The sequence below is a fragment of the Branchiostoma floridae genome, chromosome 3 (genome assembly GCF_000003815.2).
Source record: "Branchiostoma floridae strain S238N-H82 chromosome 3, Bfl_VNyyK, whole genome shotgun sequence".
Lineage (NCBI taxonomy): Eukaryota > Metazoa > Chordata > Leptocardii > Amphioxiformes > Branchiostomatidae > Branchiostoma > Branchiostoma floridae.
Window position 1 is genome coordinate 31,725,783 of NC_049981.1, and position 25,938 is coordinate 31,751,720.

General features: G+C 40.9%; 1 protein-coding gene and 1 long non-coding RNA gene across 4 annotated transcripts in view; one reads left to right on the plus strand and one right to left on the minus strand.

Moving 5' to 3' along the window:
- Positions 1 to 25,938, minus strand: part of LOC118411389 (fibroblast growth factor receptor 4-like) — a 123,004-nt gene that overhangs the window by 55,789 nt on the left and 41,277 nt on the right. The window lies entirely within an intron of this gene.
- On the plus strand, positions 8,049 to 9,266 carry LOC118411453. The gene is made up of 2 exons (XR_004830674.1): positions 8,049 to 8,398; positions 8,854 to 9,266. It is a non-coding gene; the product is annotated as an uncharacterized LOC118411453 (long non-coding RNA).

Here is a 25,938-nt window from a genome sequence, read left to right on the forward strand (position 1 = left end):
CCCACTCTACCCTTGTGCCAAATTTCAGGCCATTCGGTTCACGAACGACGGAGATGAATCAATTTGAAGATTTGACAGGAGAAAGAAAGAAGAAACATTACGAATACAATATATTTCACCATACCTATGGTATGGCTGAAATATAACAACATGTAGTTAACAAAGAAGAAATGTAGTGAACTCATAACTGCTGGTACAAATAACTCTATTCGTAACATTAGAGGATTCCTTGAGAGAAAAACTCTGGACCTGAACCTTCTATTAGCACTACCAAAATTCTTTTCTCAGTCCAAGCCTCCCCTTTTAAAATAGTTCAATCAATTTAAGATAGTTCAATTGATCAATAGCTCAGGTTTTTAAGCCATTATGTTAAGCAACGAACCAACTAACCAACCCACAAACTGAGACAATACAGCACACCTCCCAATAAAGAAGATTGTCATACTTTCAGACGATCAGATCCAGGAGACAAAAGTTTTGGACATTCTGACCTAGTTTAACTTCCTTCCTGATGACGATAACAGGTGTGGAAACCTGCCCAACAGCTTTGGCCCCTCCAACCTGCCAGAATGAGTCCATCTAAACAGAGCCCCCTAATCTGTGGGTTCCTGTCTGTTGTGATTCAGTCTTACACACCTTACAGCTGTTTCAACCCTGCTGACAATCTGTCTTAGGGTATCATTCATGTATTACTTCTGGACAGTACCCTAAAAGAGTACCAAGCCAAAAAATGAATGGCTGCATGGACGCATGTTCTTAACAGTAAGAAATTTCCTTTTAGCCAGCAGAACTGATTTAAAGTTTGATAGTGAAAGCTTGTTTGTAACCGAAGAAATCAGCAGATAATGAATGAGACCTTTAACCCACAAACATGTTATTCAGAGTTGGAGGCTAAGCTAGCAGTGCTTTCAAACTTGCAAGTTTTACATACATGTACCATCACTAAAAAGGTTAATATGCTTTCAGGGCTGTGTGTTAGTCTGTTTGTGAACAGCATAAGTCCAGATATTGTGGATGGCCCTTAAGTCTTTGTGATATTTGGCATGTTCTTGGTAGGTATTGGCAAAATGAAGAAATGATTTAGATTATGAGTCCCTGGTGGCTTTCCTTGGTACTGAAGCAGACCTTCCAGTACCTTTTCTTTTTAATTTGATTTATTCGGTTATATAGACAGCAAGGGCTGTCCTTTTATCATGTAAGTTTGTGTCTAAACCATAACTCAAGGAAATTAATAATTTGATTCTTGATATATTGTGCACGTGGGTAGGTCTTGGACTAATATTAATAAGGAAATGGTTAGGTTTTGGGACCCCTAGCAGCTTTCTTTGATACTACATTAGAAACCGCAGTTTTTAATGTCCTTTGGGACTTATACATAGCTGTTTAGATTCCGCTGGGATTTATACATAGCTGTTCAGATTCTGTTGACAAATCATCTTCCCTCTCAGACTCAGAGGGACGGCAACATGTAATTTCAGGGCTGGAGTCAGCCAGTCTAGCCTGTATCAAACCATTATTACATCTTACCCCTGGCAAAAAGGTTACAAATGTATGCATTAACAGGGTTGGCTTCTACGTAGCTTTGCTGTTTTGTGGGCAGGGTGACTGAAAATGAATGGATTGTTTGGATGTTGTTTTTTTTCATTTGTAAACTCTATTTTATTCAAGATTTTAGATTTTTCTAATTTTCCAGATAGCAAAAATGTTATCATATCTCATTATCTCATAATAATCATATTAATCTTTAAATAAATAAAGTGAAAAAGTGAAAATAAATCTTATAATTCATTATCTCTTTATCTCATTATATGGCTGTGTATACAAAGAAAACTGTGGTGTCAAAACGTTAAAGCACAGACAAACTGAACAGAAAAGCCGCCTTACAAAGTCTCACTCTTGAAACAGGTGTGGCAATGCAGAATATATCCCTTACCAAAATCTACCCGGGTGTATTCAAGCCTGTAGACCTGATGACAATCTAAATGGACCCTATGGACATACGTATAGAAAGGAATAATCGCATGTCCATGGTTTAGTCCATATTCCAAGAGAGATATTATGATCCATGCCCACTTACCCATGACTTTTGCCACTAGCACCTGTTCTCATACATGTTGAGTAGACATATGGCGTCTTCAGCATGACATCAATCTAAATGTGCCACTCGGTGCCCCAAGTGGCACATGGAAAATGCAGTGTAGATGGTTTCGAGCAATTTACACCATACGCTAAGTGCATGGTCCCATCTGCCTCAAAACAGCATTAGAAAAACCTATAGCCACACCTGTCTAAAGTAAAGGAATAGGCTGAGGTAAAGGTATTCAATTGACTCACAGAATTCAAGTGAGCACATACAAGTGAAAAACTCTATCTCATGGGGGTTCACTCAAAATAACATATGGTAAAGATACTTGATTGCAAACAGGATTACTTTCTCAGGGGAGTAAACGAGGCCATTTACATCAGAGCCCACCAACCTTCCCTTAACGTACAGAGACGGGGGCCGATACCGACTGCCAAGCACCTTCGACCCTTTGCTTCTGTTCCGGATGTGTGACTTAGGCTTTGGGTTATTTCAACTTAATAAGGATCAGAAGACTGATCGAAAGCTTGTTGGTAAGCGCTTTCTTTTGTGTACGGATATACGGTCTGAAAATTGTAACACAATGTTGACTACTGTCAAAGATAAACTTACATTCAAGTAAAATAACAAATGGCCCTGGTGTTACGGGCTTGTATTTAGACCAATTCTAATTGGCCATTACAAACCACTGGTAGCAAAGACAAGCTAAGAAGAATTGGCTCTGGAAATTATGGGAGCTAAAACTGATGAGGACTTACTCCTTCTTGTTAGTGGTGTTCTATTTTCTACTGGATCAACCAATTATGTGTAGAAACAGACAATTGTTAGGGGTTATACTTTATCTAAGGTGTATGTTTAGCATGCAGAGGGGTAAGTAAGTTGCCGGTACATCTGTGCAGATGCTTAAGGGTGGCGCCCATCTCCATTTCTGTAGCCCATGGGCCACACATTGTGCTTAGCTACTACAGCAGGGGGCTGGTCCATACTCTTCCTCATTAGTGCTGAGTGCTAAGCAGAGAAAGCAGCATGTACCATTTTTAAAGTCTTTGGCATGACTCAGTCGGGGATAGAACTCACGACCTATATGTACCGAATGCAAGGCGAACACTCTACCCACTCGGCCATTGCTGAAGGGAGGGTAATATCATTATGAAATCTTCTGACCTTGCTTGATAGAGAGTAATGAAAAATTTGGACCTGGAGGTAAGTTATGACCAAATCTAACACCTCTTTCCCAACCTATCAACCTATCATGCAGCTCACAACATGATCGACAAGAGAATTTTTGAAAGTGGTTTTCGAGTCAAAACTGGGTGATTATAATTGCATTGAGGTCAGCAGAGTAAAAGGTTGCGCTGAATGGCAGATACTTCAGACCCTTCCATTTCAGCCATATCGATCGTATTAGCTCCTTTCAATTCAGCTCCTCCCTGGAAAGAAAAAATCTCCCCATCAAACCATCCATGAGATATCAGTTCTTCAGATGTCAGATAGTCTGCATACGCCACCCCCTCACACATGCACACACACATACATACAGACACTCACACACACACACACACACACACACACACACACACAGACACACGCAATCCACACACCACACACACACACACACACAAATACACGCATGCACACACATTTAAACGTATCTAAACAGAATGATCTGACTGCCTCCTCTCTCAACATTGCTGTAACTGTTACAGTTACGGACAGTCTCTATTTCTTACTTGGAAGTCCTGTACAACTGCAGGAAATTAGAAAGCTGAATTTTCGTTTTTGGAAGGTCATAACCAAAGGGAACCCCTAAAAAGCTCAACCTAATTAGCGTTCGCTTGTCCCCCAAATAAAAATGAAAAACTCCCTTAAGACATTCCTGGATATGGGCAGGAATTACCGACCAAATCTGTGTTCAGCGCGGTACCGACAGTTTCTGCAAGGCCCTGATAAGGCAATGGCTCCAACAAGTTCAGAGTTAACAGGTTTCAAATAAGCTTTAAGTCAGCTAAATACCAAAGGGTGAAGGGTGTTAGGAAGCTGGATTATGGTAATCCCCACTAATCCTATGTTATTAGTCATGGGCAGGCCGGTGGCAATGGAGGAGCGTCTCATTTCATTCGCTTTATTTAGCCAGGAGATACACTCTCATGGCGTTACTGAGCCATTTTTCTGGGAACTCCTGAAAAGCATTCAATGATTTGTAAAGACCTCCCTAGTACGGATTTTGGCACATTGGGAAACAGGATATCTTCAAATTAGAAAATCCCAGAATACTGTCTGTCAACCTGGAAGTGATGTGCAAATTAAAGAAGGTCAAAACACTGTCAGGTTGCAATTTAAGACAAATAATCTGCACCCACTCAATAACTTACTTTCTTGCTAGCTCACTCACTCACTTGTACCCACTCACTCACTCACCCGTTCACTCACTCACTCATTTTGCTCGCTCACTCACTCACTCGTGCACTAGGTGAAGACCAACCTTTAATACAAAACAAAGTCATTTTCTCAATTTGAAAGTAACTCTATAATTAATCTGAAATTCTCTAAAATTACTCTGCTAAAAAACAGACTGCACAAAGCAAACCTTGCTTGTACAGAGATCTATTCAGAAAACTGAGCTCTTTTTCTCCTGTTCTATGCAAAGTAACTCATCCGCAAGAACATAGAGAAAACACCTGCCATTCAGACCCGCAAAGGGCTTATCATTTTGCAGTCAGGAGACAGAGAAAAGCCAGCAACCTGCCAGAAATACCAAACGGTGTTGTGAGTCCCTTGGGGAATAAATCACCTGAAAACGGACAGACAATTGCAATAATTAACCGGGAGATGCACTCGGAAAGCGGAAACTCTCGCCCTGAAGTGTGAACACACCTCAGCATACAGATTCAAAAGCCCTAGTAGTAGGTAATATGTCACAATAGATTGTAGTCAGGACTCAAAAACTGCCTGCATATGCAGGTTAGTGCAGGTGAAATTGGAGCTGTGCAGGTATTTCTGATGTCTACTTGCACCTAACCTGTGCTGGTCCATATACTGGGCTTTAAAAATAAATGTCCAATGATGCAGGTGTATGTGAATTGTTATTAGCTGCATTGATTGATGATGATGATGACTGTTACCCCCTATTAGTATTAGGTATAAAAGAAAACATAGCAATGGTCCAGATTTTAGTATGATCCATACTTCCTAAATTCAGAGTGGTGCAGGTAAAATTTGTCTGGTGCAGGTAATTTTCAATGTTACAAAAGTATTTTGAGCCCTGTAATATATCACATAAGATTGTAGTGCCGCACCAAGGCCCAACAAGTGGCATGTCGGCAGCTCTGCTGGCACAAAATCTGAGGCACAGATACCATCAAAATAAGGTAGATGGAACTGTGATGAATACAAATTCCATTGGCAGCCTTTGGGGGAACGAAATGGCTACAAATCTATCTTCATGATGTCAGATCAAAAGATGGTTTGTGAAGGAATGTTGGCATAGAGAAAATAGCAAGACACAAAATGAGATAGGGAATGATAGAGAGGAGCGATATTCCCTTTGATTAGTTTGCAATAAAACTACAAAGTGAAGATAGTCAAGGCAAGAAATCTTAGGAAGAGCGCCAGTGTAATTTTTCCGACTACTGTACTACTATATCTGCGAAATTCAACCTCTGCTTGGAAAGTAAAGAAATCCTCTTTACTTTACTGCATCCCTGCATGTGCACTGGTACACTTGAATTCAAGATTAGGTGCAGGTAGACACAAAAACCACCTGCATAATAGTGCATAGCTCACAATTTCCTGTATATGCAGGAGATATTTCAAGTCCTGATACTGATACAAAAGTGATGAGAAACAAGTATATATTCCATCATGCCCGTTCAGGTTGAGTGGACGTTATGAAGCGATTGTTACCTGATTACAGGGTGCAGGAGACACAGTGTAACCCCTCCCAGCATGGGTCAGTTCTGGACCTTCCCAGTCCCACACAACAGAAGATTACAGGGTGCAGGAGACACAGTGTAACCCCTCCCAGCATGGGTCAGTTCTGGACCTTCCCAGTCCCACACAACAGAAGATTACAGGGTGCAGGAGACACAGTGTAACCCCTCCCAGCATGGGTCAGTTCTGGACCTTCCCAGTCCCACACAACAGAAGATTACAGGGTGCAGGAGACACAGTGTAACCCCTCCCAGCATGGGTCAGTTCTGGACCTTCCCAGTCCCACACAACAGAAGATTACAGGGTGCAGGAGACACAGTGTAACCCCTCCCAGCATGGGTCAGTTCTGGACCTTCCCAGTCCCACACAACAGAAGATTACAGGGTGCAGGAGACACAGTGTAACCCCTCCCAGCATGGGTCAGTTCTGGACCTTCCCAGTCCCACACAACAGAAGATTACAGGGTGCAGGAGACACAGTGTAACCCCTCCCAGCATGGGTCAGTTCTGGACCTTCCCAGTCCCACACAACAGAAGATTACAGGGTGCAGGAGACACAGTGTAACCCCTCCCAGCATGGGTCAGTTCTGGACCTTCCCAGTCCCACACAACAGAAGATTACAGGGTGCAGGAGACACAGTGTAACCCCTCCCAGCATGGGTCAGTTCTGGACCTTCCCAGTCCCACACAACAGAAGATTACAGGGTGCAGGAGACACAGTGTAACCCCTCCCAGCATGGGTCAGTTCTGGACCTTCCCGTCCCACACAACAGAAGATTACAGGGTGCAGGAGACACAGTGTAACCCCTCCCAGCATGGGTCAGTTCTGGACCTTCCCAGTCCCACACAACAGATGTTCCCTGACCAACTTCTCTCCATCACTCAGGGTAAAACTAGTAATTTAGGGCACAACCCCAGACTCTCATGTTACTCAGTGTCTGCATCTACATGTACAATAAGACCCCACCCCATTCATATTAAGACTTGCAAATCGGAATCTAGTAAGCTGCATTTCACAGACATAATCCGATTGCAGTAGTCAAAATCGCGCCCAGCTATAAACTGGTTAGAGTTACATCCAGCATACACCCTCCTCAACGTTGGGCTATATACGTGCAGAGCTTATTGTAGAATGGATATGTTATTCTGTCATTACCACTCTTGGAGTTGCGGTTGCGTACCTTTTAGTATTTGTGCTTTGACTTCAAGTTTTTTTAAAATCTTTGTACGGAAATGCTTCCATGTTTTCGCATAGTCTTTTCCGGCGTGAGCCACATGAAAACCTAGATACCTACAGATACAGGTGCTTTGTGATTTAGCCGGCTTCAGTGTGACTTCGACTTAAGTTCGAGCACTCACATTAATCCTGCTTTGGTTGTTTTGGCCTGAAATCCGATTAGCAAAGCTAATATATATGAATGGGGCCAAAGTGGCAGGATCTTGTCTCCACTAGACTTTTTAAGGGGATACTCAGATGGTAGACAAAGTTAAACTCAGGCAAAAAATTGCCTAAGACAAGTAATAGAGAGATAAAAATTAGGAATTCCTAGAAAGAGAAGCATGCTACAGACCAAACCATATATCAGAATCTGTTCTTGAGTGTTTAAATGGTGACTGACATCTAGTAGCAATCGTTACCCAGAACCATCTTCATTCTAAGATACTCGCAAGGAAATGAACTGCTTACAAAAGTAAATGACCAATGATACAACCGATTCGTTCTTCATCAAAACATCGAGAGAAAGAATGAATTATTGGCACAATTAGCTGAACACAGGGAACGAAGATTACCCACTAATTAGTACAAACTATCAAGGCTTTCAAAGGGAAGAAGAAATTGCATGATGACCTACGGACAAAAGACTTCATTGTATTCCTGAACAACAGGTACCGATTGAGGGCTTTGTATAAAGATTGCATTACCATATGTAAGGCACTGAGGTGGGACCCAATTCAGACAGCAATTTGCATAAAAATACTACGAAGTACTTTTCTGTAGCAACGTCGTTATTTGGGCAATTTTGTTTTGAACTACCAAGGACGTTACATCAGAAGGACTGTGGACGTAGTTAACACCCCGCTGCGCCCATTGTTTCGCCGTGCGAAATCCCGCTGCCTTTCTTTGTGCCCGCCCCGCCGCGGTATTTCTTTGTATAGAACGTCCGGTGCGGGTTTTCGCGGGGTTTTGCTGGAAATTACATATTAATGAGCAACGCTATGACGTCAGATAGCCCGAGCCGTCCCGAGGACTCGCTCGGAATCCAGCTGTTTTCCGACTATTTCCTTATTTGGGGAGCGTTTCTGTCATGCGCAGAAGTCTGCATCTTTTAGAGAAAGAAATGGCGGACATTTTGGTGTTTATCTGATCGTCGTAGGACAATCATGGGTGAGTTTACGGACTTTTTCGTCCAAATGTCTTCATATTCTCGGCCGCTAAATATGTAAGAAAATGCACAGATTTATGCTGCTATAACATAGTTTCGCAACTTTTCCTGTTTTAGCGAAACCTTTTTAATGAAAGTACGAACCCATTTTTTTGCATTCCTGCGTTGTTTTGATCAGATCTCGGCTCATTTTTTCAGATCGCGGAGCTCAAACTTTGCTCACTGTGTAACAAAATGCCGTAGATAGCCTTTCTCCGTGAACCAACAAAGTGGTGGGAGGGGGAAAAGTCCGTACTTTTTGGGGATCGTCGGGGAACTTCTGAAGCTAAAATCGTTTGCTACATGCTGGAATACGCGGAGACATGTGCGGACAAGTTCATATCAATTTGTTTATGTAACGTTAACGTTGTACATCTAGGTTCCCAATCTTATCGAGTCCATGTTTGTGCATTTTCAGGTCGCAAACTGCTGGGGAAGGGAAGGCCACTCAATCGACGTCATAGAGCATACAGCTTTGCCGAAAAGGCCATATAGTCTGAATAAAAAAATTCACGCAACTGAAGCAAGAGTAGTAATCATCGTGTTCTATTTTTATAAACTGTAACGTTATTTCTAAATAGACTAAGTAACGGTTATATCTTGTAAATCTCCGAGTCGGTATCAGACTTGACGGTAGCGATGAATAAAGGTCCCCCCTCCCCACCGTTTATTTATTTCCGCTACGCAAGCACACTTGCGCTACGCAAGCAAAGTATGAACAAGGACGTTATATAACGTCCTTGTTATGAACGGGTCTTGAAGGTAAGAATTTTTTTTATAAGGATGCTCTTAAAATACAAAATTGTTTTTAAAATAAACTTCTAACATTAAGTCTGGTGTGTCACTGTCAATTATTGTGCCAGTAAAGTCAGCTATAAACCGTTACGTATTGCAAGTAAAAGTGTTACTGCTATTGCTAGTTCTGCGCTGTTTGCATGACATCCAGCTGTCTCCAATTCTGCAAGAACTTCTTCAAAATATCACTCAAAACCAAGGTCTAACCCAAGTCATCGCCATTATAGTGAATTTGTGTTACAATAGAGGGATGCTTGTGGAAGCCTGGAATCTATGCAAATCAGGGGTAATTCATATCTAGGTGTCAATTGCTCTCTTCACACATGAATCGAAGCTTGATGAATAGGCACTGAGTTTGAGCTCAGTCCTCCTGATGTAACGTCCTTGGAACTACCAAGGAGCTTTTATCAGGGAACTACATAAACAGGTAACGCAAAGTTAAATTCTGCCAGGGACCCTAAGACTGACACATAAAATAAATGGAGATCTACTAATTGGTAATCCCAGGGGCTAGCACAGTTCAGTTTTCCAGGTGTCTATCTCTAAGGCATTCTTGAGAAGGCCTTTATAACACTATTTTTTTGTGGAAGTGAGACACAACAAAAACACAAGTGGTGAGTAGTACAGTCTCCTGACTCCCGGGATTCGAAACCGGCCCGACAGCTCATGAAGCTAATACACTAACCACTAGGCTAAAAGGTTTGGACCAGCTAGATTGGTCAGCTGGTGGCGCTTGAACCCTGCACTGTTACAGATAGAAGTCTAAGGGTAGCAGGCATATGCCGCACTGAAAAGGATGGCTGATACAAATTAAACATTGCCCTGCACTGACATTCCCATGGATGCCTCAGACCCACTCAGGTGGTCTTGCCTGGAGGCATTTTACACACAAACCTGCCCCGGTCGACCCTCTGGTCTATAACATACCACCTCCCATGGGACTTCATTATCGCTCTACAGGGAACACTTAGAATTTTACACACACAACCTGCACCAAGTTTCACACACCACACACAACTTCATATCTCTCAGATATAGGTCATTAGGTATGTCGGTTAACACTACTGCTAGTAACAGGTGGTTGAGCTACTGTCCTTTTTTTATATCCTAGCAGTTTGACAAGCACCAATTTATATTCAAAAGCCTGCACATACACTATAAAATCTCTGCTTCTCTTCGACTAGCCCTCTGAAAAAACACAACATTGGTAGTTCTATCATAGATTAGTACAAAATCTGTGTACATAGCTATCTTGAAATCTACTCTTCAAGAGTTGGGGAAAAGATATTGTAAGTTGTCTGGTTGCAAGATGCTTTGAACATAAGCAAAGAAACATTTGTTTATGATCTTCCCCAAGAAGATAATATGGAATAAACGACAAATGGTACAGATGCTGTGAGTGTTATAAACATTTCAGCAGCATTTAGAAGCTTTAGTTTAAGTAGAAAAGGCTGTATGAGTTAGAGATCTGTGCTTACCCGAGTAGTCCCATGTTTCTTCTGTTGGGACCGCCATGACTGAACGCTGGGGCAAACCATGTAGCACTAGAGGGGGTGGGTCTATAATACTGGTTTTCTTTTCTTGTTGATTAGCTATAATGAGGCGCTCCCTTCCCTGGTGATTCTTTCTCTTTGAACTGGTCATTTTAATACAAAACAAACAACAAAGGTGTGCAAGTAATGTTTCTTGAGCTTGCAAGTAACAATCTAATCATGCTTAGATATGTTTGAATATTTCAAAGGAATGTTTAGTGATTTTTTTCTTTGAAAACGTGTTACAAAACTTTAAATAAAAACAAATTTGGTATGGAAAACAAGAGATTATGAGGATTGGAATATCAGAAATGATCATCATTAAAAAAACACAAAGTTAACGTACTAACATGATTGCTTGTAAAGTTGTCCAGAATATATATCATTCAAGACAGAAAACACATTGGCTGAACATGTCTTAGACCCCATTCACACTCAGAAAAACGATTCGGATAAAACATTTATCCGAATAAAAAAAATTCTATCCGATCCAAAATTGCGTTCACACTCGTCTCCGGCAATCCGATTAGTGCGCCCTCAGTCTTATCCGAATGAAACATTTTGAGGTCAAAGGGTAGCATCATTTCTTACAGCTCAAAATGGCGGGAATCCACCAACTTTTGATGCTGTTGTTCCTCTGGAGAATGTTCTGTAGTCGTAGAAGGGAACGCAATCAACGGTCTTTGATCGCCAGAAGGTTTCACCGACAAAGTCTTCTGCATATTGGGCTAGCTGTAGTACAGCTCAGATGTGCGCCACCAGAGCGGCAGACAGAACGATCTGGGAGCGGGAGTGAAGCCATGATTGGTGGAACAACATTGTGCTTTGAACATTTTCAGAGTCGGACTGGCAGAAAAAACTTCTAATTGAGCAAACCTTCGATAAGTTGCATCCTATCCACTTAAAGTGAATCCTATCCACTTGCGCGTTCACACTGCCGAATCGTACGAATGGAGACTCCCCGCGGCGCAGTTTTACCCACTTCCCGGAGTTCTATCTACCTCCCCGAGGTGGATCGCGGGGGATTCGAATCGATGAAATCCAAGTGATTTGGGAGCGTTCATACTGCTAAGTTTTATTCGGTTCGGGTGGTTTTATTCGGATAACATGTTTTATTCGAATCGTTTTTCTGAGTGTGAATGGGGTCTTAATTGGATTTCAGAAGAAAGTAGACATTAATGAAGACATCCACAACTATAACTAAGACATCAAAAGGTTTACTGAAGAAGAAAAATGCAAACAAAAGTGGGAGATCTATCAAAGAGGAGGTCTTAATTAACATTGCCATTGTAAATCTACAGACAGTATGGTACAGTAATACTGAATATTTTTATCACAGTGACCCCCTGTACTGTCCACATTGACCATAATTATTATTAAGTCCTAAGTGGTCATCTTAAGCGGGTTTGACTGTATTACTATCACAGGTCTTGTACTTCTAGAAGAAACACTCAAGACTTTAACCAAGACATCACCAGGCTTACTCCCGAAGCTGCACACAAAAGGCAGTGGGAGATCTATAGCCTGAGCTGGTGAGGTCTGACCTTCTGGGGTACTCTGCATGTCAGCCACACCCCCACAGCAGCAGGACAGGGTGCTGAACAAATCAGGCAGACCTGCCGACTTGTCAGCTGAACCTGGTCTACAGTACAAGTGCAGATGTGATGTAAACAACTCACAACTTGGGGCTGGCACGAGTTCAACTACTAGTACCATATACTGTGGGGTAATGTTATAATGTACTCTCCAAGCAGAGGCAAGATAGTCATTACGGCTTCATAGTCATACGGTGTATTACTATTAGCAGAGGCAAGAAAGCTGGCTTTTGTCTTTGATAGAGATAATCAAAGAAATTAAAAGTTTTGTTACTGTTGAGTTGCAAGGGCATGTAATTCATACTATTAGGCACTTATTTGGCACCCTAGATGCATGTAACCTCATTCCATGTTATCACATTCTAATAAACTGAAAGAGCTCCGTTTACCATCCTGATGGTTGTATGGCCCTTTTTCCTTTTCCTCTTCACTCTCATTACACCCGTCAGATCTTATTTTCTCACCTTTGCCAAGACGTGGCAGGGAATTTGCGAGGTAAGAGCCAAATCTCAGCTGGTAGAGACTTTATCGACGCTGTGTGCCGAGAATAGATAATTTTTTTAAGTGCTACATAGAAATTTCAAGTTGTGTGTAAAATTAAGTAATGCGTCGTATGAACTTTTTTTCTGCACTGGCACACCCTTGATGTAGTACCGCTTATTATATACATATTTATCCTATCAACAGAACAACTGCCCCTATTATATGAAAGTATTAGCACAGCTTCTTCCATCTTCAATTTCAATTTCAATTCTCCCCTCTCACACCTGTCCAGTCGCACCTTTGCCAAGACGTGGGAGGAATTCCGCAGGTAAGAACCTAATAGCAGGTAATCTCATCTCCATGTATAGGAGGCTTTATCGACTTGCTGTGCTGAGAATTGAGATGTGGTAAAGACAGCTTATCATCTCCTTCCTCATTTGCAGTATAGTGAGAGGCCACAGACAGACACTACTGTAAAATCTCTGTTTTTTGCAAGGACTTAATTTCTCGACAGAGCAGGAAAGAACATTTTTACAGTTGCTGTGGAAACAATTCTGTGCCACCAAATTATCCGAAGTAACACATTAAATTCAAAGAGCATTTTCACAGTGTCATGAACTCCAGAAGAATAAAACAATGCAAATATTTCATTGTCTGCAGTATTTTCTCCTTCCGCATTTGCAGTATGTTGAGAGGCTACAGAGATCCCCTATCATTCCACTAGTTTGCAGCAGTGCACAGGTAATACAGGTTCATCATGTGCAGGCAGGCATGTACAGCAAGGCAAGGGTGTCAAACTGTCAATATATGAAATGTACAATGGAGACACAAGTACAGGTAGTACTGAGGTAGAATATTAAACAACATACATTGTTTGTACATGTAGATCAGTGCTAAATTTTCCAAGTTTATTGTGCAGGAAAAGTTCAAGAATCTAATAATAATCATGGATTGATATATTGCTTCAGGTTTAACTAATATATGCAGTGTATATACAATGGTATGTGACCCCGTAAGGGACGTATTACCCTGTGATGTGTAAAAATGTTGACCAAATATGATGATGATGATGATCAATGTGTAATATATGGTTTACTGATAATTAGTTGGATGGTTGGTTGGTTGGTACTTTGGTTAACAGCATCAGAAAAGTAAAGGATGCACTGAAATTGCCACAAATTGGTTTAAATTTGATAAATAATGAATTCACTTTTTAGAAAGGTCTTAAAATTTTCTGGTGCTTTTTCTAACAACCTAATTTCACTATTGCCAGATATAGCCAGAAATTCTTCATTGAATTTGATAGTTATGAAATAGACAAAGGACATTATCAAAGCAACACATTATCAAAAGAGGTAATCGCCAAATGAACATCCATTTGTCATCAAGGTAATAAACGTAGACCCTTACATTTCCATGACACATCTGTCCTGTCACTTGCCATAAAAACGGCAATCAATATTCACCATGTCTGCTGCGCCCCGACCTTTATCAGTCCGCACCAGCCTCCACCTCTGTTCAATACTATCGGCAGTCTCAATATTGTTCTCTACATGTAATATTGAAAGTGCATTTTTATGACACCTCCTTGGCAAAGGCCCAGCGTAGGCAGATATTCAATCCGCCCAATGGCAAGAGTGGGCGATGTATCAATATGAAACTATGAATTTCCAAACCTGAACTTTTAGCCTTAGGATTGGGAATATCACACTTTTGTCGGTTCAACAACTTTCGAGGATGAAGAAGTATACAATTATCATTATGTCTCTGTATATTTCTAACATACAGCTTAAAAAGTCATCTATTTTATGCTATTAGAGAAATGGAGAAATTTACGATTGAACAGCCATGGGAAGACTAACTTGAAATTCATTTATTTCTGCAACTGCAAATGTTACATGTACATGTTTGTTTGTTTGTTTGTTTATGCTTGTTTACATGTATGAAGTAAAGATAACAATCATGACACAGATGAAGGCAGTTTATGTACAGGCATGCAATCAAACTTTCTTGTATAATACTAGTAGTAAGCTACAAGTTTCTTTTGAAAATAATTTCATCAAGTTGGTAGATTATAGCATATAGGATATAGGAGAATTCTTTACACAACCTGTAATAATACTTTAATAACGTTTGTGGATAAGGAAGTCAAGCCCATGGCCAGTGAAGAATAGGGACAAGGGGGATACAAGTTTAGCCACATTTGACATTGTGCTCTCGCTGCAAAAGCGCCACCTACATTGGCTAAATATAGCGGCAAGAAATAGAACTCCAGTTGGAAGCTCTGACTCTGAGGAAGACACATTAGAATGTAAGCATGGTAAGTGAATTGGTTGTGAAAAAGAATTTTCCTGTATCCTACAAGTTTCTTTTCAAGAGAGGTGAGCTGAAACTACATGTAGATTCATGTGCCTTAACCATGGAATAATCAATGTTTCGCCCAGGCCTAAAGCCATCCCATCATTGCCATCAGCGGCACCCACTGCAAATGTTAATACTTTCTGGGTCCACATTTCCTAGATCAAACGTAAAGATACGGAGCAATCACTCCATAGTCTTGACTGAAATACAATACACAATGTCACTGAAGTTAATGCACGACATTCTCCATCCAACCGGAGAGGCTCATGTATTGACTCCTGAACCACTCCAAGTTGGCTGGCATAAATTGTGGCAGGATAATTGTCAGTAGAATGAAGTTGGCAGTGGGAATGATAAAGTTTCATTGATTCGGGCATTATAAAGGAATAAAGTAGATTTAGGAAGATCGATAGAACCGGAAAAGCAATTCAGAATGTCTCCTCAGTCTTAGGCGATCGGGGATCAGACTGTGGTTGCATCTCAGACCATTATTGAAGAATCTTGAAGAAAGTCAGTAGTGATTGCCTTCAAGAACTGTCTTTAAGTTAGTGAATGAATGAATGAATGAATGAACGAATGAACAAACGAACGAACGAACGAATGGTTTTCGGCATCGGTTATACCTTTGCTTGCATATTGGATTTAGCCACACAAAACACAAGACAGTCTTCTCTTGGCAGGACTTCGCGAACATAGATCATCTAGGGGTTGGTCCACGTCAAGTATTATCAGGAAAAATAACCAGCATACCAAAGACTCCCTATGATTGCAGTTTGTCTGTTTGAACCTTCGTTTATTTATGAGAAGTTTAAATTGGCCTGCAGGCCACTTTTCAAGGAGGTCATGAGGTTGGTTTGATCAATCATGGAGTCATCGTTATCCTGTGGTGGCTGCGTCTAGAATATCTCCATCACTAATCAATGCATTTAGGTCATGGCTATACCAAAATACGACCAGGTCCCCAGACAGAATCAAGGAGACATTCTGTATCACTATCAGTGTCAATATAGCCAGTAAAACCACCCTTCAGTGTAAAATATCAGTTTCTGCATCTGTATCTATATAGCCGGTACAGTGGAAGCCGCTTAATTGCACACCCAATTTGCCAGCAAATTCCGTGCAATTATCCGGCGTGTGCGATAATGCGAAGTTACCCAGTTGGACCGCACCGCCACGGGATTTGGGGATTCCGTGCAATTGACCGAAGTGTGCGTTTATCCGACGTGCAATTAACTGGCTTCCACTGTATAACCACCCTTCGGCATCACACACCAGCTTTGCAGGCACGCGCCGCAGCAGCAGCTGGTTATATTACACTGAACGATCCGTCACACCTAGCTTTTGCACATCTATCTGTAAATGCTCTTTAAAACTATCCAACCAAGATGCTCCTACTGTGCTTGGTGATAACAAATTCCACTTTATGATAGTTCTGGGAAAATACAAATCTTTGAACGGATCAATCCTATAGGTTGGTAACTCTGGCACATTTATATTCCGCTGTAGTTTGCTTCTAAATCAGACTGTCTTAAACTCAGCGAAGGGGAAAGCCAATCCAGCGTCTGAGGTATTTTCATGCTGACTTCCAGTCTGATAACCAATAACTTCAGGCGGGAAGGCTGCGATTCTCGCTCTCGTGATATCAAGAAAATCCCTCGGACAAATTGCACTGACAGGAGAAGAATATTATCAAAGTTGTATCTCATGAGAACGAAAGCCTGCCTTCTGAGTCTCTCTTTATTTCTCAAGTGAACTGAAGCTATCTTGTAAATGTATAATACAACATGTGAATGCAGCAGGACCAGATATTGTCTATAGTATAGACAAAGAATATGACCAGCTTTGCTTGTGAAATCTTGAAGACATTGTTATGTTGTTAGTTCCCTGTTTAATCTATATTAAACTCACTGAGTAAGTGAAGGGTGAAGTCAATCTAATGTCCAGTAGACATTTTCATGCTGACTTCCAGTCAGATAACCAATAACTTCAGGCGGGAAGGCTGGGAATCTTGCTCTCATGATTAGAAAATCCCTCGGACAAATTGCACTGACAGGAGAAGAATATTATCAAAGATCAAAGTTCAACAGTATCATGAGAACGAAAGCCTGCCTTCTGAGTTTCTCTGTATTTCTCAAGTGAACTGAAGCTATCTTGTAAATGTATAATACATCATGTGAATGCAGCAGGACCAGATATTGTCTATAGACAAAGAATAATTGACAAGCTTTGCTTGTGAAATCTTGAAGACATTGTTATGTTTGTAAGTTCCCTGTTTAATCCATATTAAACTCAGTGAAGGGTGAAGTCAATCTAATGTCCAGTAGACATTTTCATGCTGACTTCCAGTCTGATAACCAATAACTTCAGGCGGGAAGGCTGGGAATCTCGCTCTCGTGATATCAAGAAAATCCCTCGGACAAATTGCACTGACAGGAGAAGAATATCATCAAAGATCAAAGTTCAACAGTATCATGAGAACGAAAGCCTGCCTTCTGAGTTTCTCTGTGTTTTTCAAGTGAACTGAAGCTATCCTATATAATATTATTAATAATCTGTCATTATGCCAATGCTGCAGGACAAGATATTGTCTATAGACTAAGATTAGTAAGAATATGACCAGCTTTGCATGTGAAATCTTGAAGACATTATGTTGTAGTAGTTCCCTCTTTAATTCATATCAAACTCAGTGATGGATAAAACCAATCGAATATCTAGTAGACATTTTCATGCTGACTTGCAGTCAGATAGCCAAAAGCTCCAGACATGAATTATTTCTAATAGGCGAATCTTCTTCACGTGATATGAAAATCCCTCGGACAAATTGCACTATTAGATCTACTGAAGACTATTATCAAAGTTAATTCTCATGAGAACCAAAACCTGCAGGCTGAGTTGTTGATGAAGGTTAGACATCCAAGTAATAAGATACGCCATAAAGCAGTTACTCAAGCAACTAGATTACAGTAGATATGATTTTGGAAACGGGCAGATGTTTCAGACAACCATCCGGCGTCTTTCGTTAGTGACACGTCAGCGTCACTGCCAGCTGACTAATTCTTAAGAGAATTGCGGCTATCTTTTATAACCTCCGAGCACATCATGCCAATGACCCAGGATTACGTATCATATGTAGACAAAAAATATGACCAGTTTGCTTGTAAAATCTTGAAACTTGAAGACATTGTTATTGATCACTTCTTGAATGAGTAACTGAAACTCTTGTTTTCATATGAGGCAGGCCCAGTATTAATCTATTGGTTTTGATATCAAGATCTCTATGATATTGTTATTCTTTAACAGTTTTAGTTTCCTCTTTAATCCATGTTAAACTCAGTAAAGGGTAAGGGCTTCATGCTCACTTACAGACAGTCTTTGTAATCATAAATGTACCTATATCTTGTATAACCTTTTAAATCTTTGTCTATAGACAAACAATATGACCAGATCTAGACCTTGAAGACATCATCATTCTGGTGATGTTCCTTCCTTCATAAGACTGTCTTAAGCTCAGTGAAGGGTAAAGCCAATCCAATGTCAGCCATCTTCAGGCTAACTTGCAGTCAAATAACCAATAACTCGATGCACGGAAATCTTCCTTGCCTGATAGCAAGAAACCTCTTTGACAAATCGCTCCATGAGGAAATTTCGAGGAACGTTATCAAAGTTGTTTCTCACGAGCAACCAAAACTTGCCAGCTGATTATCTGTCCAGCCAACTGCAGCTATTGTGTTATAATAACCTAAACATCATGTTAATGAGGAAGACCCTTGTATTTTTGTAAATCATACAGTCTATTGACAACCAATATAACCAGCTTGCTAATGACATCTAGATCTCAGATGTGAAACGTCTGTTGAAGTTGCTTCTTTAATTAGACTGTCTTAAAGTCAGCAAAGTTTAAGGCCAATCCAATGTCTTAGACGTCTCCAGGCTAAGTTGCAGTCAGATAACCAACAACTCTTGAAGCCCAGAAATCTTCCATGCCTGATAGAAAGAATTCTTTGACAAATTGCTCCACAAGGAAATTTCGAGGAACGTTATCAAAGTTGTTTCTCACGAGCACCCAAAACTTGCCAGCTGATTATCTCTCCAGCGAACTGCAGCTATCATGTATAACCTATAGATCATGTTAGTGAGCCATGACCAGATATTGTCTGTGAACGGCATGTCGATGAGCCATCCCCACGGCACACAGAGAAGCGGCAGCAATACTGCATGGCAGATAGGGAAATAGGAAACTGCTGATCTGTGACCACCTCTACAGTCAATAAGCACGCGGACCTGCCTGATATGAATCTCCGGCAATTGTTCCGTGCAGGAATATTCGATTGTTCCGGGAAATGTTGCGGAGAAAGTTGGCCGAATGTGGTGTGGGAACCAAGGCAGATGTGCAGCACCATATCGATAGGGAATGACCTGTGTCCAGGGGCCATTGCCTCATCAGCAACAGAACATTGCTCATGGAAAAAAAATTGTGGTGAATGAAAAAAATTGACGGATCATCTTAAAAACTTTGCTCTCTTCATTAATCACTCAATTCTCCTCAAGGCAACCACTAAACTTTGACCTTGCTATAAAAGTTTTATAGGTTTTTCAAACAATTTTCAGTTCCCCAAATGGGATTGCTTGCTGCAGTGACAGCACCCTCCATCATGTATATACAGCCCTGATATAAAGCTGTGCGCAGAATCATGAACAATGGGAGACCTTGTCCATCTATCAGTGACCAAGTCATGGGTGAACCTCAGCACCACCTTATCCCCTTACCCACTGATATGCTACCGTCTCCAGAGAGGGCCCAGCTAATGTTCACAGCCTGTCCAGGGTAAGACCCGTGTCCCGCCACTGATCTACGGGGATTCCTGAACCCCAGAGCGAGAAGCGTTGGGGGGAAGTCGGTGTTGACCTCACCGCTCACCTCAATACTTCAGGTGGGGAGGACGGATGTGTTTTATATTCTCTGGACAGGAGAGAGGGAAAACCTGGGAGCTCGACAATTTGTTTCTGGCAATGCCATTTAAAAGACATCAATTCCCCTGCTACATTCATGCATGTACTAGTACTATTCAATTTCAAGGTACATACTGAATGTATCTGACAGCAACATTGTTGGAAACACTCAATGCCACAAGACTTACTAAATGCAAATTCAAACATCGCATTGGCATTATGTAAACTATGCATTTTAGTACATGTAGCACATGTATTTCACAACTTTGCTAGGTCATGATCAAGATGTCCATTGATGGAATCCACCTTGATGTCACATGAATGTTTATCTTTTGCCCAAATTCATTTATCCATAGTTAATATAGAGGAAGAAGAAAACATACAGTGGTCTCCTGGCTGAAATATAGGGCAGATGAGGCACATGGGCTTCTGGTGAATAAAATCCACCTCTAAGGTTTACGGAAGTCTATAAAATGATATAATAATTTCAGTCACTTAACCAACACTTCTACATTCAGAACCCTCTTCCAAAAACCTGTTATCATATCAATTCAATGAATGACACAACATCATGATGCTCTTCTTTTGTAGGGCAAAAGATATATTTTCCTGTATACCTCGGATCAGTACAGGCAACATCTGAAACTACCTTCACAAGACGGACAGATTTTTCTTGAGCAACTCATCTGAAGATATTCCTAGCACATGACATTTTAAATCTTGTAATTTGTTGTATCAAATGATGCTACAACAAAGAATGAAAGACAATTTACAAAAATGTCATCTTTCAGTCACATGCTGATTTCATAATGGATTCATATCATTCAACAACCCGACAACAAAGTTTACTGAAATGACCAGACCATGGCATGAAACACCACTATCTCAAGAAACTGAAGGATGTCAACAAAAACAACATAATATGGGCCATTGGAAATGTACAGCAGGAATGCCCACACAGCTGCAGCTTTACTTTGCGCCTTCACAAACATGTATATCATACATGTACATGCAGGTGGTTTTTCTAGCCTTGTGAACTTGAGGAGAAGCGCACAGATGCAGCAGATTGAATATGACTTTCAGTCACTTAAACACACACTTCCTATTCCTCACACAGCGAACCATTACAGTCACCTCCCATCGGGGGGTGCGGAATTCCTGTTAGCGGAAAGTGAAGTCAGGCTCATGGTTAAACCATTTAGTCGCTGACAAAATGGCATAAATCAGGGAGGCACACGCCAACTGTACTTCGTATCAAAGTCACTCTTGAGTGTCTGTGGTGCATTCTAGGTGGGCCAGAGGAAATGACTATGTCCCTGGCATCACTTAAAGAATATCTCCAGCACCAATAAAATGTGAGGTGATTGTATTCTGGGAATTGTGCACTTACGCAAAATAATAACAACTGAGAGGCCCAAAATTTTAAAATTTTAGTTAGTTATTTTTACTGAACATAAACTTTCAGATAAAGTGAAGTTTTAAGATACAAAAAATGTATATACATGTGTATTGTAATTGTTAAACATACTACTTTACATGTCTTTTTTGTTGTTGGTGTCAACAACCACAGGTGGTTTCTTAAGATAAGAGGGTCCTAACTATATATGTCACATTTTTAATGTGCCATGGCTGCATGACCATGGTTGTGAGTTAGTCAAGAACAACGTCATCTGTGGTTGGTTGGCAAAGTTTCCCTTTTTGTCTCTATATACAAATAAATGTAAGTTGTCTGGACCAGCTGACAATAAATTTGGAAAAATCTGACTTTTTCAAAAGCCTGGAAAGTCCTATTCTGCTTGTATGCAATCAGAACTGGATTCCAGGCTGCTCCCAACCCAGCACTGAGCTTGGTTTGGGTTGGGTGTGGTCGGGAGCAAAGTCATGGGGAGGTCCTGAACATGGGACAGGTTTAAAAAGCTGAAAATTCAGGTCAAACCACAGTAACACTATACCTGGTCGGTGCCACATAATCTGGTGTGCCGATCTGCACACCTGTACTGAATATCATAAGTTAGCATCCCCAAGCACAGACTCTCAGATCTAGAAACTGGATCCATAGATGGACCACAGCAGGACATCCATCCACACGGCATCAGTATGCAGCTTTCATTGATCAGAGAAAAAAGTGCAACCAAGAGGAATTCATCATGCGGTCCGACCAAGGAGATTTATGCTGCAGACCGAACCAACCATCAAATCAGCCGATACATCAAGCGATTAGCCATCCAGAGATGAGGACGGCTTTCAGCCTCCGCTGGGCTCCCAGTCATCATGGAAGAAGACTAATGAGCAGGGAGGGACACCTCTTCTCAGAGAACTGTTGGAATTATAAATCTTTGCCGTGTTAAAGCTTGAAATGCAAGTTGAAACTCCAGTTTTTGACATGACAAGGTCCTCCTTTGGGTTTCTAGTTGTCAGAGAGCAAAACTGATGAGCAGGGTGGGACACCTTTTCTAAAAAATACTGTTGGAATAATAAATCTTTACCATGTAAAAACTCGAAACTCTGGTGTTTGACATGAAAAGGGCCTGCTTTGGGCAAGTTCCAGTCATCAGAGAAGAAGACTAATGAGCAAGGAGGGACACCTGTTCTCAGAGAACTGTTGGAATTATAAATCTTTGCCCTGTAAAAGCTTGAAGTGCAAGTTGAAACTCCGGTGTTTGACATGACAAGGGCCTCCTTTGGGCTTCTAGTCATTAGACAGGAAGACTGATGAGCAGGGAGGGACATCTTTTCTCAAAGAACTGTTGGAATCATAAGTCTTTGCCATGTTAAAACTTGACACTTCAGTTTTAAATATGACACTTAGGTCTTCCTTTGGGCTTCCTGAGTCGTCAGAGAAGAAGACTAATCAACAGGATGGAACACCTTTTTTCAAAGAGCTGTTGGAATTATAAATCTTTGTCATATACAAACCTGAAACTTCAGTGTTAAACATGACATTTAGGTCCTCCTTTGGGCTTCCAGTCATCAGAGAGGAAAACTAATGAGTAAGGAGAGACACCTTTTCTCAAAGAACTGTTGGAATTATAAATCTTTGCCATGTAAAAACATGAAACTTCCAGTCATCATAGAAGAAGACTAATGAGCAGGGAGGGACACCTTTTCTCAAAGAACTGTTGGAATTATAAATCTTTGCCATGTACAAACTTGAAACTTCAGTGTTAAACGTGACAAGGTTCTCCTTTGGGCTTTTGGATGTCAGAAAGGAAGAATCATGACCAGGATGGAACCCCTTTTCTCAATGAGCTGTTGGAATGATAAATCTTTACCCTGTGCAAACTTAAAAGCTTAGTTTAGACATGAAAAGGTTTTGCACCGTCCTCTGGGTTTACAGTTGGAATTATAAAGAGCAGTGAGGAGCACCTCTTTTCAAAGAACCGCTTGAACTGTAAATATTTGCCCTGTGCAAACATGTTCAGTTTTAGATATGAAAAGGGTTTGCTCCCTCTCCTGGGCTTCTAGTCATTAGATCGGAAGAATAATGTGAAGAGAGGAACTGTTCTAAGAACCGTTGGAATAATAAATACTTGCCATTTACAAACTCTTTCCCTAGCTTTGAGGCATGAGAAGCTAAAACTAATGGGTGTTAGGAACATCTCAGCTCAGAGACCTGTTGGACCATACAACAAGAGAAAGCAAACCATCCACTCCTTACACTCAAAGCTGCACAAATGATGCTGCTTGTAGGTCATCAGAATAATAAAGGCACAGCAACAACGTTAACATCAAACACAAACCCACAACACTTACCTGTTATGACGTCACAAAGTTGGCATGGAAACGCGATGAAGCCACGCGGCGGAGAACAGCGGAGCAACGCACATGAAAGAAAGGAAAACAAAAGTTTAGCGATTTTGACATACACCGTCATCTACACAGTTCATTTTACTTTCACTTTAAACATTTCATTTTACTTTCGTTATACAAATCTTTGGCGTATCCTTTAACATTGTTTCTTCCAATTTATCTAAAATAGATCAACTGTAAATGTAGACGTAACGTTATTAGTCAAAAGAGAAACCTGCCACTCATTAGTTAAATTAGTACCTCAGTCACTGACTCACTCACTCTTCCTCACTCACTCACTCACTCACTCACTCACTCACTAACTCATTCACTCACTCACTCACTCACTCACTCACTCACTCACTCACTCACTCACTCACTCACTCACTCACTCACTCTTCCTCACTCACTTGCTCACTCACTCAATCAATCTTCATTGTGTACAAACTTGATGAGAATAATAATGATGAAAATTGAGGAATGAGGAAAATAACTAGAACTCTGCAGTGACCATACAGGTTTCCTGGTCTCTGGTAAGATTGATCACCTAAGGTGGACTGGGTAGATATAAAAGGCATACATACATCACAAACTTTCATATTGACTGCCAGGTAACAGATTTTCTTAGCATTAATTTTCTACTCTAGATCCAAACCTTGCAGTACTGCATTTTTTAACTATTAAGACTAGATCCATGGAATGAAATCAGAGACTGCTCTTAACTCCAGCCAGCCAGACAGCACTCGTGCTGCTGCTACTTAATTGCCTGGGCAACTCCTTCCGGTTTTGACTATTAGGGTATCGAAAAATCACACAGGATTCAATTAAATGCAATTAATCTTATGTATAACATTCAAGGGGTCTTGTTACATGTAGATCAACATTACAAACCATTTTGTAATTCAAGCTATTCTCTTTCAAAATCGATAAAATCTGCAAGATAAATCTGAACCTTTGTCTGCGACAACTGACGTTCAATATTCCAATCGAGCATACACACTGACATTTCTCCTGAACCCAGACAATTACTTGGACAAATATCAAAAACCAAGAGGCATTTGACTATTACTTTAATGGTACCCGTGCACCCAGTGCGCATTTATAGCACATTAGCAGTGGAATTTTTATCGCTTCATAAGATATGCATTGCAAAATAATAGAATTATTATTCATCACATCCAGGTCTAGTCTTTTCCGCAGTACTGTGAATGCAGAAATGTTCGCAGTGGTTTTATGTTTGCGGTTTTCACGGTGGCCACTTAACCACGAACTTAAAACCACCGCGAACATTTTTCCATGGCAGTAAGAGACTACAGTGCATGGTGCTACCGAAAACTTAAAACCACCGCGAATATTCCTTTCTTCCCGCTACCCCGAAATTAAATCCCCGCGAACTTAAATGCATTCACAGTACTTGTTCCACTTACTCCATGACTCATTGGGGAGGGGAGGGGCGGGATTCGCCAATCAAACTGAATTATATGCCAAAATGGGGTCCATCACTGTTGTAATTGATAGAGCTTTTTGGCGAGGCTAACCGTTGGAGTGTGGCATGTTTGAAATGGGTTTTATTTTATGGCAGTGATTTGGAAGGCCGTGGGGAGAGCGTTAGATGTGGGTATGAGTGGATGGGCAGGGAGAAGCAAGGGAGATTACAGCAACATTTCCTGATCTCAGTGTTTTTGCCAGGACTTTTCAACATAGGGGGCCCCTATGCTGTGATTTGAATCCCCAATGCTGTGATTCTAGCCTCTATGCTGTGATTTTGGCCCCTACATTGTGTTTGGACCAGCAAAGGTGACCTTTCTAGCATTTTGTAAAAAAAGTTTTAAAAAGGTGGCTTTATTTCACTCAATATGAACCTCAAACTTCAGGAAATAGTGTTTCTGAGGTTATGAATTCAAAACTTTTTTGGGGTTTTCACCCAGACCCCCATACAATGCTCACACCTGCATTGCTAACCATATGGCTTTGCTGCACTAAGATGTCCCTACCATG